The sequence below is a fragment of the Cherax quadricarinatus genome, chromosome 62, assembly GCF_038502225.1.
Source record: "Cherax quadricarinatus isolate ZL_2023a chromosome 62, ASM3850222v1, whole genome shotgun sequence".
Taxonomy (NCBI): Eukaryota; Metazoa; Arthropoda; class Malacostraca; order Decapoda; family Parastacidae; genus Cherax; species Cherax quadricarinatus.
In genome coordinates this window covers 11,775,746-11,787,744 of record NC_091353.1, presented here as the reverse complement: position 1 = coordinate 11,787,744, position 11,999 = coordinate 11,775,746, and the positions used below count along the sequence as shown (strand labels likewise).

Sequence of the window (11,999 nt, the reverse complement as noted above, 5' to 3'; positions counted from 1 at the left end):
AGGTTTGGTAAAACTGTATGTATAAAATGAGATCACCAACAGCATCTGCATTATTTATATAAGGAATATGGACAAATCAAAGAGAACCCTGGGAATCAGGCAACCTCAATCACCATTTCTAGACCTACTGGCAACCTCTTTCAGTAACATAGTACCTCCACTATAAAATTATTCAATCCTCTTTGGGTAGTGTGCCAGCCACCACAGTACTACAACTGGCAATTGTATTGGGAGAAATCTGAACAATGATTCCCTCCCATTCCTTCAGAAACAAGTTGTACAACAGGAAAAATAGCCCCAACATTTAAGCTATAGAGTTCCTAGGTTCTCAATCAGTCTAGCACCCTTGAGAAAAGTACTACATTTCCCTTCCCTTCCAATGAGCAGAGTTTAGACCTAAACAGCTGTATAAGGTGACCCAGCATCGACAGTAAGACTGCATGAAGGATGTACTAGACAGGGCATGTATTCAATAAATGAACCTAGATACAAGAAAAATGGTAGAGCCTGACTGCGAGAGTAGAGCGTATATCTCACTATTAGGGAATGGAAGAGGCTTCATTATTCATGTGCTGAATGACTAAAACAGATTTAGTGCTTCATATTCATAAAAAAAAAAAAAAAACAGAAAAAGTAACTCTCTCCAGGTATACTCCAGGTATGGATCAGTGGAACTATCTACTCTACGATCTATCAAGGATAATTATTCGAATAACTTATGCAGAAAGTCTTCATGATATCAGACTCTTTACTTAGAATAGAAATCATATAATAATAATATTGGTAATATACTAAAACAAAGAAATTTACTTTCCTTTACATATGTTACATACTACTTTTTTCTGGTACTGTATTTGAAAACAAATATAAAGAAAAGAACACAAGATCATTAATGGCGACAATGTTTACTTTCACTTTGACTTCTTATGTTTTTGTCTCTCCATCAGCATTTCTCGTTCTCTCTGCAAATGACTCAGAACATCTGCCTTCTTGCAGCAGAAAAAGACGTTACTGTTTGGCTGCTGTAGATATATTTTCTGAAAAGCAAAATCATGGAGTGTAAACTATATGTACATATTGTATATGTTTATGCATAATAACCAGCATGAAAGAACAGTAATATGATGATGATAATAAAAATAATAATAATAATATCTTTATTTCTACAAGTACATATACAAGGTATACAGACCATAGCTGGCATCAATGACATACTACTATATAGAAAGCCACTTGTTATGCAGAGCATTTTGGGCAAATTGGGTTTGTTTTGTCCCAGGATTCGACTCACACCAGTCGACTAACACCCAGGTACCTATTTTACTGATGGGTGAACACTGGAAACATGTCTTAATGTTTTCCAGCTGTACTAGGGATCAATCCCCAGACCTCTGTGTGTGAGCTGAGTGTGCCAGCAATCGAGATGTAATGGACTAATGGGGGGATTGTCCAAGTGTCCTTTAAATCAAAATGTTAAAAAAATAAAGGCACTTTAATGCTCTACTGTATACCTAATATAGTAAACAAACCAGAATGAGTGGGGATTGAATCCACAGCAAGTGAATAGTAAAACTCACTTGTACACAAATAACCCACACATGTAAAGTAAAAGGACACAAGTGCAACTAATGTGACATTTTATTGTGGCAACGTTTCGCTCTCCAGGAGCTTTGTCAAGCCGTTACAAACAATACATGGACACAGAGGGTATATATAGGCTCAGAGTGAGGTGCAATACTAGTAGTAGTAGTAGTAATACAATATGTTAGAACAATTAACTTGCACATGAGTAAAGGATATAAAAGCTATTACTTGGGAAACATAAAAATTGGTTAGACAAATATTTCTATTGGAGGCTGGATAGAGAAGGCCTGTTTCAATGTTCATTTTCTGTAATGTGCTTGTGTAGTATTAACAGGAGAGACTATGTGATGGCAGGGTTTACTGTTTGCAGGAGGATTCTTGCTAAGACTTCAGAGATGGTGAAGCTGCCTTTGTTTTGTTTAATTGTATTAGAAACAGCCATTAGTGAAGATTCAAGGCAGACGCAAGTGCCTTGACAAGCTTGACAAAGCTCCTGGAGAGCGAAACATTGCCACAATAAAATGTCACATTAGTTGCACTTGTGTCCTTTTACTATACATATTGTCGGTAATTCTACCAACTTTATTACAACCCACACATAGAAGAGAGGAGCTTACGACGATGTTTTGATCCGACTTGGACCATTTACAAAGTCAGTCCAAGCCAGACCGAAACATCGTCATAAGTTCCTCTTTTCTATGTACGTATTGTGCCTTTTTTTGTTATTTAAAACTCACTTGCCTTGGATTCAATCCCTTGCCATGCTTTCGTTTATTGGCAATCATGACATTATGATTTCATGGGCCTAATATGGTACTGTATACACAACTTACAGATATACAATAATAAACATGAAAATAAATGATCTAAAAACACAATTTCTTCAGCGGAGTTTGGCCATCATTTCAAGTCCATTATAACGAGTTTACCATTAGCCACTTATGATAATTTTCAATCATTAAAGGATATTGTTATCGTGTGCCACTCATTAAATGCATCAAACCCGTATGGATCATAAAATGCTGGTGATTACAGGGAAGCAAGGACAGAAATTATGTTATTAAGGTACAAATAAAATGAAGACATCATCCATGATGTGACCTGCTACATGTCTAAGACAAGTAAGGTGTGACCTGATACAGGTCCATGACTGGTAAGAATTTTTTTAATTTAAATATTACTGCAGAGAGACTCAGTAACACAATTAGCAAAGCACTGCAAAGTTATGCGAGCATCTGTAATTCTGATTTACAGTTTTCCTAGTTCATTGTGCTTCAGTTTTAGCAAAGCAAAATACATTTTTTTTCAATTCACATAAACTCTGTACAACATATAAGCAAATACTGTACAGGAATGCTAAATACATCTAGTGTTTTAGTATACAAGCACAATTATTATTACTATTATTATTATTATTATTATTATTATTATTATTATTACAAGCTGAGCCTCTCTTTAATGTGGGTAGTAATGGTAACTGTGATGGACTGAGCAGAGATTGTTTCCTCATGACAATAATAACAGACAATTCTGTAACCAACAGACTTTGTCCATTATTTCTAAATCATACGACACAGCGGACTGTGTTTTGTTTCCAGTCTTTTATATCAAGAATTCATTTTCTTCATTCATGAATACATAAAGGAAAATAACTGTTCCCTAAGTCTATACATTTTCCTAAATGCACATAACATGAAGAAACACAAACATTGCTTTGTAATGATATAGGTAATTTATACCGAGCAATATAAATTTTTTTTCATACTTACTCTACCCTTCTTCAAGCTCTTCAGTTCATAATCCAGAACTCTCAGTATTTTCTCCTGTAAAAAAAGGGATAAAAAATCTTAAGCATTGGTGCTGCCACCTAAATATATATATATATACAATATTACAATATCACGTATTTATTGATTTTAGTTAGGGGGAAGCAGTACACCGAAAGGGGTCTGATAGGCAATACTCTCGTCTCACACACTGAGTGTCTGTGGTTCGATCTCCAGCCAGGTGGAAATATTGTATGTGTTACCTGGAGTATACCTGGAGAAGTTTTCGGGGGTCAACACCCCCGCAGCCCGGTCTGTGATCAGGCCTTACATCTGCTGTCAGTGTTCACCTAGCAAGTAAGTAGGTACCTGGGTGTTAGTACAAGATAAGATTTTGTTTGGATTTTTAACCCCGGAGGGTTAGCTACCCAGGATAACCCAAGAAAGTCAGTGTATCATCGAGGACTGTCTGACTTATTTCCACTGTAGTCGTCAATCTTGTCCCCCAGGATGCGACCCATGCGACTTATACCCAGGTACCTACTTGCTAGGTGAACAGGGCAACAGGTGTAAGAAAACGCGTCCAATGTTTCCACCCTTGCCGGGAATCACATTATACGGCATCTACGTATTTTTTTCGACAGCTAATGTCATCAGTGTTCAGTTTACTTCCCCAATGGAAATAAGTCGCTCTAACTTTTTGCATTATCCTGGGTTCTCTACACATATGCTGCTATGTATAATAATCTATGTACGTGTATTTATATGCCCTTGTACCTAAATAAACGTACTTGCTGCCTCACTTCACACACCCAGGGATCAGGGTTCGATCCCCGGCACGAGTGAAACCAACAATCACACAACCTCACACCTGAGGGGCTGCCCTGGGACCCCGCTGGTGTCCTCTTGTTACCAGCCATGAACCAAGAGTCACCTAGACGCCATAAAACACTCCCATCAGATAAATATAATCACCTCAGGGTCCAAATTTTGAGGATAATCATCCATTGTTGGTGTCTTGTTTGGGGTTATAAGGGCCGCTGACACCTCACAAAATGTCTTGGCTTACAAATTATATTTAAAAATATATATATTTTTTTTTATGTCATTCAAAAACAATGTACTTTACATGTCGGGTCAGCTCACTGACAGTGATAAGGAAATGTGTAGAATTTTTAACACATACTTCCTCTCAGTTTTTACACAGGAGGATACCAGCGATATTCCAGTAATGATAAATTATGTAGAACAGGACGATAATAAACTGTGCACTATTAGGGTCACAAGTGACATGGTCCTTAGGCAAATAGATAAATTAAAACCTAACAAATCCCCAGGCCCTGATGAACTGTATGCAAGGGTTCTAAAGGAATGTAAAGAGGAGCTTAGCAAACCTTTGGCTAATCTTTTCAATATATCACTACAGACTGGCATGGTGCCAGATAAGTGGAAAATGGCAAATGTGATACCTATTTTTAAAGCAGGTGACAGGTCCTTAGCTTCGAACTAAAGACCAATAAGCCATAGTGGGAAAATTTATGGAATCAATAATTGCCGAGGCAGTTCGTAGCCACCTTGAAAAGCATAAATTAATCAACGAATCTCAGCATGGTTTTACAAAGGGGCGTTTCTGCCTTACGAATTTATTAACTTTTTTCACTAAGGTATTTGAGGAGGTAGATCATGGTAATGAATATGATATTGTGTATATGGACTTCAGTAAGGCTTTTGACAGGGTCCCACATCAGAGACTATTGAGGAAAATTAAAGCACATGGAATAGGAGGAGAAATTTTTTCCTGGATAGAGGCATGGTTGACAAATAGGCAGCAGAGAGTTTGCATAAATGGGGAGAAATCAGAGTGGGGAAGCGTCACGAGCGGTGTTCCACAGGGGTCAGTGTTGGGCCCCTTGTTCATAATCTACATAAACGACATAGATGAGGGCATAAAGAGCGACATCGGCAAGTTTGCCGATGACACCAAAATAGGCCGTCGAATTCATTCTGACGAGGACATTCGAGCACTCCAGGAAGATTTGAATAGACTGATGCAGTGGTCGGAGAAGTGGCAGATGCAGTTTAATATAGACAAATGCAAAGTTCTAAATGTTAGACAGGACAATAACCATGCCACATATAAACTAAATAATGTAGATCTTAATATTACGGATTGCGAAAAAGATTTAGGAGTTCTGGTTAGCAGTAATCTGAAACCAAGACAACAGTGCAAAAGTGTTCGCAATAAAGCTAATAGAATCCTTGGCTTCGTATCAAGAAGCATAAATAATAGGAGTCCTCAGGTTGTTCTTCAACTCTATACATCCTTGGTTAGGCCTCATTTAGATTATGCTGCACAGTTTTGGTCACCGTATTACAGAATGGATATAAATTCTCTGGAAAATGTACAAAGGAGGATGACAAAGTTGATCCCATGTATCAGAAACCTTCCCTATGAGGATAGACTAAGGGGCCTGAATCTGCACTCTCTAGAAAGACGTAGAATTAGGGGGGATATGATTGAGGTGTATAAATGGAAGACAGGAATAAATAAAGGGGATGTAAATAGTGTGCTGAAAATATCTAGCCTAGACAGGACTCGCAGCAATGGTTTTAAGTTGGAAAAATTCAGATTCAGGAAGGATATAGGAAAGTACTGGTTTGGTAATAGAGTTGTGAATGAGTGGAACAAACTCCCGAGTACAGTGATAGAGGCCAGAACGTTGTGTAGCTTTAAAAATAGGTTGGATAAATACATGAGTGGATGTGGGTGGGTGTGAGTTGGACCTGATAGCTTGTGCTACCAGGTCGGTTGCTGTGTTCCTCCCTTAAGTCAATGTGACCTGACCTGACTAGGTTGGGTGCATTGGCTTAAGCCGGTAGGAGACTTGGACCTGCCTCGCATGGGCCAGTAGGCCTTCTGCAGTGTTCCTTCGTTCTTATGTTCTTCTTATGTTCTTATGTAATAAAAAATTAGTAAGTACAGAAGAAAGCCGCCACAAAGTAAGTTTATTTAGGCACAGGTACACATAAGTACAGGTACACAAATCAAGGTGAAATTTGGGGGGATATACTGGGTAATCTACACACACACAAAATAAATAAATTATATATATATATATATATATATATATATATATATATATATATATATATATATATATATATATATATATATATATATATATATATATATATATATATATATATATGATATATATATGATGCTTCAACCAAACCAGCTTGGCTTTGGGGTCTCTCAAGGAAGTGAAGCAGCGGTTCATGCAACAAGGGCGTATATCAACAACCTGCCTGAGGACAATGCAGTGGTAAAATTAGATTTCAAGAATGCGTTACCCCTCAAGGAAGGTTCCTTGATGTTGGTGAGGGGCTCTTGATTTAGGGAATTGGATCTGTGCTCCAGTTCCCCGAATTAAGCCTGAATGCCTTCCACATCCCCCCCCCCAAGGCGCTGTATAATCCTCCGGGTTTAGCCCTTCCCCCTTGATTATAATAATAATCAAGAATGCGTTCAATCTCCTGAAAAGAGACGTGGTATTAGCAGCAGTACAAGAACATTTTCCTGGTCTCTTCCCTTTTGTTTCAGCTGGGTATAGCAAGGAATCAATGCTTCTCTTTGGAGAGCATGAAATCACATCATCGGAGGGTGTCCAACAAGGAGATCCTCTTGCACAATTTCTCTTCTGTATAGCAGTTAGGGAAATCACAGTCAGACTGACCAGCGAGCTAAACATCTGGTTCCTAGATGATGACACACTAGCAGGTACAAAAGAGTCCCTCCTACATGACCTTACACAGGTAATGACACGGGGACAGGAAATGGGTCTCATCCTGAATCCATCCAAATGTGAAATCATCTCAGTCAGTCAACAAGCGATAAATGCAGTGAGATCAAAACTACCAGGAGCAGCAGTCATTGCCCCCACAAATAGTGTCTTGCTAGGAGCACCTCTGGGAAGCAATGCCATTGACACAATTTTCAGGAAGAAATTGGAAGAGTTAAGGAGAATGGAACAACGAATAGGCAATCTGGACACCCACGATGCCTTGTACCTTCTCACAAAGTGCTTGAGTCTGCCCAGGTTGACATATTTCCTAAGATGTGCACCTTCATATGATAACCCTATACTGCACGAATATGACAGTATTCTGAGGCAGATTTTTACGAAAGTACTTAACCTTACTGTAGAAGACGGGCAGTGGAACCAAGCTACACTTCCAGTCAGACTAGGAGGCATTGGTGTCCGCAAGTCATCACAGATTGCGTTACCTGCTTTTCTGTCCTCGTGTATTGCATCCAGAGAGCTTGTAGCAGCGATTCTCCCTGAACATCTTAGGGACAAGATTGGAGTCCAGGACCAAAAATTCATTGACGGAGCAATGATCTGGGATAATCTAACGGGCTCTGGAACCAGACCTGCTCCCCCCAACAACTACAAACAATCGCACTGGGATGGTCCAATAGTGGAAAATATTGCCTCAACAATGCTTCAGTGTGTGTCAGGGAAGGATAGAGCCCACCTCCTGGCAGTGAGAGCCCCTCATGCTGGGGACTTTCTGTTGGCTGTTCCCAACTCCAGCCTTGGCACACGTCTCGACCCACAGACCATCCGCATCGGTGTTGCCCTTCGACTTGCCGCCCCTATTCTCGCCGAACACAGGTGTATTTGTGGCAGTGAAGCAGCAGACCGATTCGGGTACCATGGTCTTGTGTGCCGTAAATCCGAGGGAAAGACTGCAAGACATGAGGAGGTTAATAACATTATCAAGAGGAGCCTCACAACAGCTGGATGCCCAGCAGTAAGGGAGCCACCCCAACTATGCAGATCTGATGGCAGCCAGAAGCGTCCAGATGGAATCACCCTTCAAGCCTGGACAGATGGGAAGCAGGTGGTGTGGGACTATACATGTGCATCTACCTTGGCTGATACCTATCTCCAATACACCAGGGAAGAAGGAGGGGCAGCTGCCAGCCTCAGGGAGTCCCAAAAATCTAGAAAATATGGAGAACTTGCCCATCATTATATGTTTGTTCCCATAGGCTCAGAGACCCTTGGCTCATGGGGAAAGAGTGCATCTAAATTCCTTAAGGAGCTGGGAAAAAGACTCATCAGGGTAACTAGGGATCCCAGGGCAGCTAGTTTCCTGTTCCAGCGGCTCAGTGCGGCTGTTCAAAGGGGTAATGCCTGCTGTATTTTGGGCACATGCCCCAGCTCTGAGGAGCTGGATGAGATTTTCGCCTTATAATCGGTGATACACACGTAACAACATGTACCGTATATGCCACCTTTATATCAACAATGTATCTCTTAAATCTTCTGTACCATATTACGTAATAAAATATTCCTATTAGTAAAAAAATATATATATATCAAAAGATGGGGTGGTAGGGGAAGTGGAATATTCAAACGGCTTCAGGAAGAAATCCAAATATTCTTCCTTGAAGCCTTTTTATCCACTTCTCCGAGGCTATGGGTCCCACAATTTACACCAGAGATGGACCCCATTATATATATATATATATATATAGATAGATAGATAGATGTGTGTGTGTGTGTGTGTATATACTCAATTGTACTCACCTAATTGTGGTTGCAGGGGTCGATACACAGCTCCTGGCCCCGCCTCTTCACTGATCACTACTAGGTCCTCTCTCTCTCTGCTTCCAGAGCTTTGTCATACCTCGTCTTAAAACTATGTATGATTCCTGCCTCCACTTAATCACTTGTTAGGCTATTCCACTTCCTGACGACTCTATGACTGAAGAAGTACTTCCTAACATCCCTGTGACTCGTCTGAGTCTTCAGCTTCCAATTGTGACCTCTTGTTTCTGTGTCCCCTCCCTGGAACAACCTGTCTCTGTCTACCTTATCTATTCCACGCAGTATTTTGTATGTCATTATCATGTCTCCCCTGACCCGCCTGTCCTCCAATGTCGTCAGTCCGATTTCCCTCAACCTTTCTTCGTAGGACATACCCCTTAGCTCCGGAACTAGCCTTGTTGCAAACCTTTGCACTTTCTCTAATTTCTTGACGTGTTTGACCAGGTGTGGGTTCCAAACTGGAGCTGCATACTCCAGTATGGGCCTGATGTACACAATGTACAGTGTCTTGAACGAGTCATTACTAAGGTATTGGAATGCTATTCTCAGGTTTGCCAGGCGCCCATATGCTACAGCAGTTATCTGGTTGATGTGTGCCTCCGGAGACATGCTCGGTGTTATGGTCACCCCAAGATCTTTCTCCATGAGCGAGGTTTGCAGTCCTTGGCCACCTAGTCTATACTCTGTCTGCGGTCTTCTTTGCCCTTCTCCGATCTTCATGACTTTGCACTTGGCAGGGTTGAATTCAAGAAGCCAGTTGCTGCACCACGTGTCCAGCCTGTCCAGGTCTCTTTGAAGTCCTGCCTGGTCCTCATCTGATTTAATTCTCCTCATTAACTTCACATCGTCTTCGAACAGGGACACCTCTGAGTCTATCCCTTCCATCATGTCGTTCACATATACCAAAAATAGCACTGGTCCTAGGACTGACCCCTGTGGGACCCCGCTCGTCACAGGTGCCCACTGTGATACCTCATCCCGTACCATGACTCATTGTTGCCTCCCTGTCAGGTATTCTCTGATCCATTGCAGTGCCCTTCCTGTTATAAGCGCCTGATCCTCTAGTTTCTGCACTAGTCTCTTGTGAGGAACTGTGTCGAAGGCCTTCTTGCTGTCCAAGAAAATGCTATCAATCCACCCCTCTCTCTCGTGTCGCACTTCTGTAACTTTGTCATAGAACTCCAGGAGGTTTGCGACACAGGATTTGCCTTCCATGAATCCGTGCTGGTTATCGTTTGTAATTTTGTTCCGTCCCAGGTGTTCCACCACTCTCCTCCTGATAATCTTCTCCATGACGTTGCATACTATACAGGTCAGTGATACTGGTCTGTAATTTAGTGACTCTTTTCCTGTCTCCTTTTTTAAAAATGGGAACTACATTTGCGGTCTTCCATACCTCAGGTAGTTGCCCAGTTTCAAGGGATGTGTTGAAGATTGTGGTTAATGGCACACACAGTATATCTGCTCCCTCCCTGAGGACCCACGGGGAGATGTCCGGTCCCATTGCCTTTGAGGTATCAAGGTCACTTAGCAGCTTCTTCACCTCCTCCTCAGTTGTGTGCATATCGTCCACCACCTGTTGGTCAATTCCTTGTTGGTGTCTCCCTCTGTCCTGTCTTCCCAGAGTCCTTCCTGTCTCCACTGTGAATACTTGATTAAATCTGTTGAACTCCTCACATACCTCTTGATCGTTTCTTGTGAGTTCCCCACCTTCTTTCCTCAGCCTGATCACCTGGTCTTTGACTGTCGTCTTTCTCCTAATGTGGCTAAACAGCAGTTTCGGGTCAGACATCGCTTTCGATGCTATGTCATTTTCGTATTGTCGCTGGGCCTCCCTCCTTATCTGTGCATATTCGTTTCTGGCTCTTCGACTGGCCACAAAAATAGAGCGAAACACCAACGTCAAAGACCTGGGAGTGATCATGTCGGAGGATCTCACCTTCAAGGACCATAACATTGTATCAATCGCATCTGCTAGAAAAATGACAGGATGGATAATGAGAACCTTCAAAACTAGGGAGGCCAAGCCCATGATGACACTCTTCAGGTCACTTGTTCTATCTAGGCTGGAATATTGCTGCACACTAACAGCACCTTTCAAGGCAGGTGAAATTGCCGACCTAGAAAATGTACAGAGAACTTTCACGGCGCGCATAACGGAGATAAAACACCTCAATTATTGGGAGCGCTTGAGGTTCCTAAACCTGTATTCCCTGGAACGCAGGAGGGAGAGATACATGATTATATACACCTGGAAAATCCTAGAGGGACTAGTACCGAACTTGCACACGAAAATCACCCACTACGAAAGCAAAAGACTTGGCAGACGATGCACCATCCCCCCAATGAAAAGCAGGGGTGTCACTAGCACGTTAAGAGACCATACAATAAGTGTCAGGGGCCCGAGACTGTTCAACTGCCTCCCAGCACACATAAGGAGGATTACCAACAGACCCCTGGCAGTCTTCAAGCTGGCACTGGACAAGCACCTAAAGTCAGTTCCGGATCAGCCGGGCTGTGGCTCGTATGTTGGTTTGCGTGCAGCCAGCAGCAACAGCCTGGTTGATCAGGCTCTGATCCACCAGGAGGCCTGGTCTCAGACCGGGCCGCGGGGGCGTTGACCCCCGGAACTCTCTCCAGGTAAACTCCAGGTATACCTCTTCCATGCACAGGATGGATATGAGGTACACAATAAACTAGCCACTACCATCCACAGGATGGATGTGAAGTGCACAATAAACTAGCTACTACCATCCACAGGATGGATATGAGGGACACAATAAACTAGCCACTACCATCCACAGGATGGGTATGAGGTACACAATAAACTAGCCACTACCATCCACAGGATGGCTATGAGGTACACAATAAACTAGCCACTACCATCCACAGGATGTGTGGAAAATATTTGATTTTCCGAAGCTATAGCACATTCAACACCTAAAAGGTGTTGAATGTGTTGATAGTGTTCAAAAAATGTATTTGAAAATGGAGGAGAACCAACAGAGAAGCTTCGTATGCGCTGGGG

The 11,999-nt window shown here is 41.9% G+C and overlaps 1 long non-coding RNA gene across 1 annotated transcript; it reads right to left on the bottom strand.

Annotated features, from left to right (window-relative positions):
• Positions 1-716: 716 nt before the first annotated feature.
• LOC128706442 (uncharacterized) lies at positions 717-4,462 on the bottom strand. The gene is made up of 3 exons (XR_011393727.1): positions 4,326-4,462; positions 3,354-3,407; positions 717-1,037 (listed from the first exon to the last, which is right to left on the bottom strand). It is a non-coding gene; the product is annotated as an uncharacterized lncRNA (long non-coding RNA).
• Positions 4,463-11,999: the final 7,537 nt, after the last annotated feature.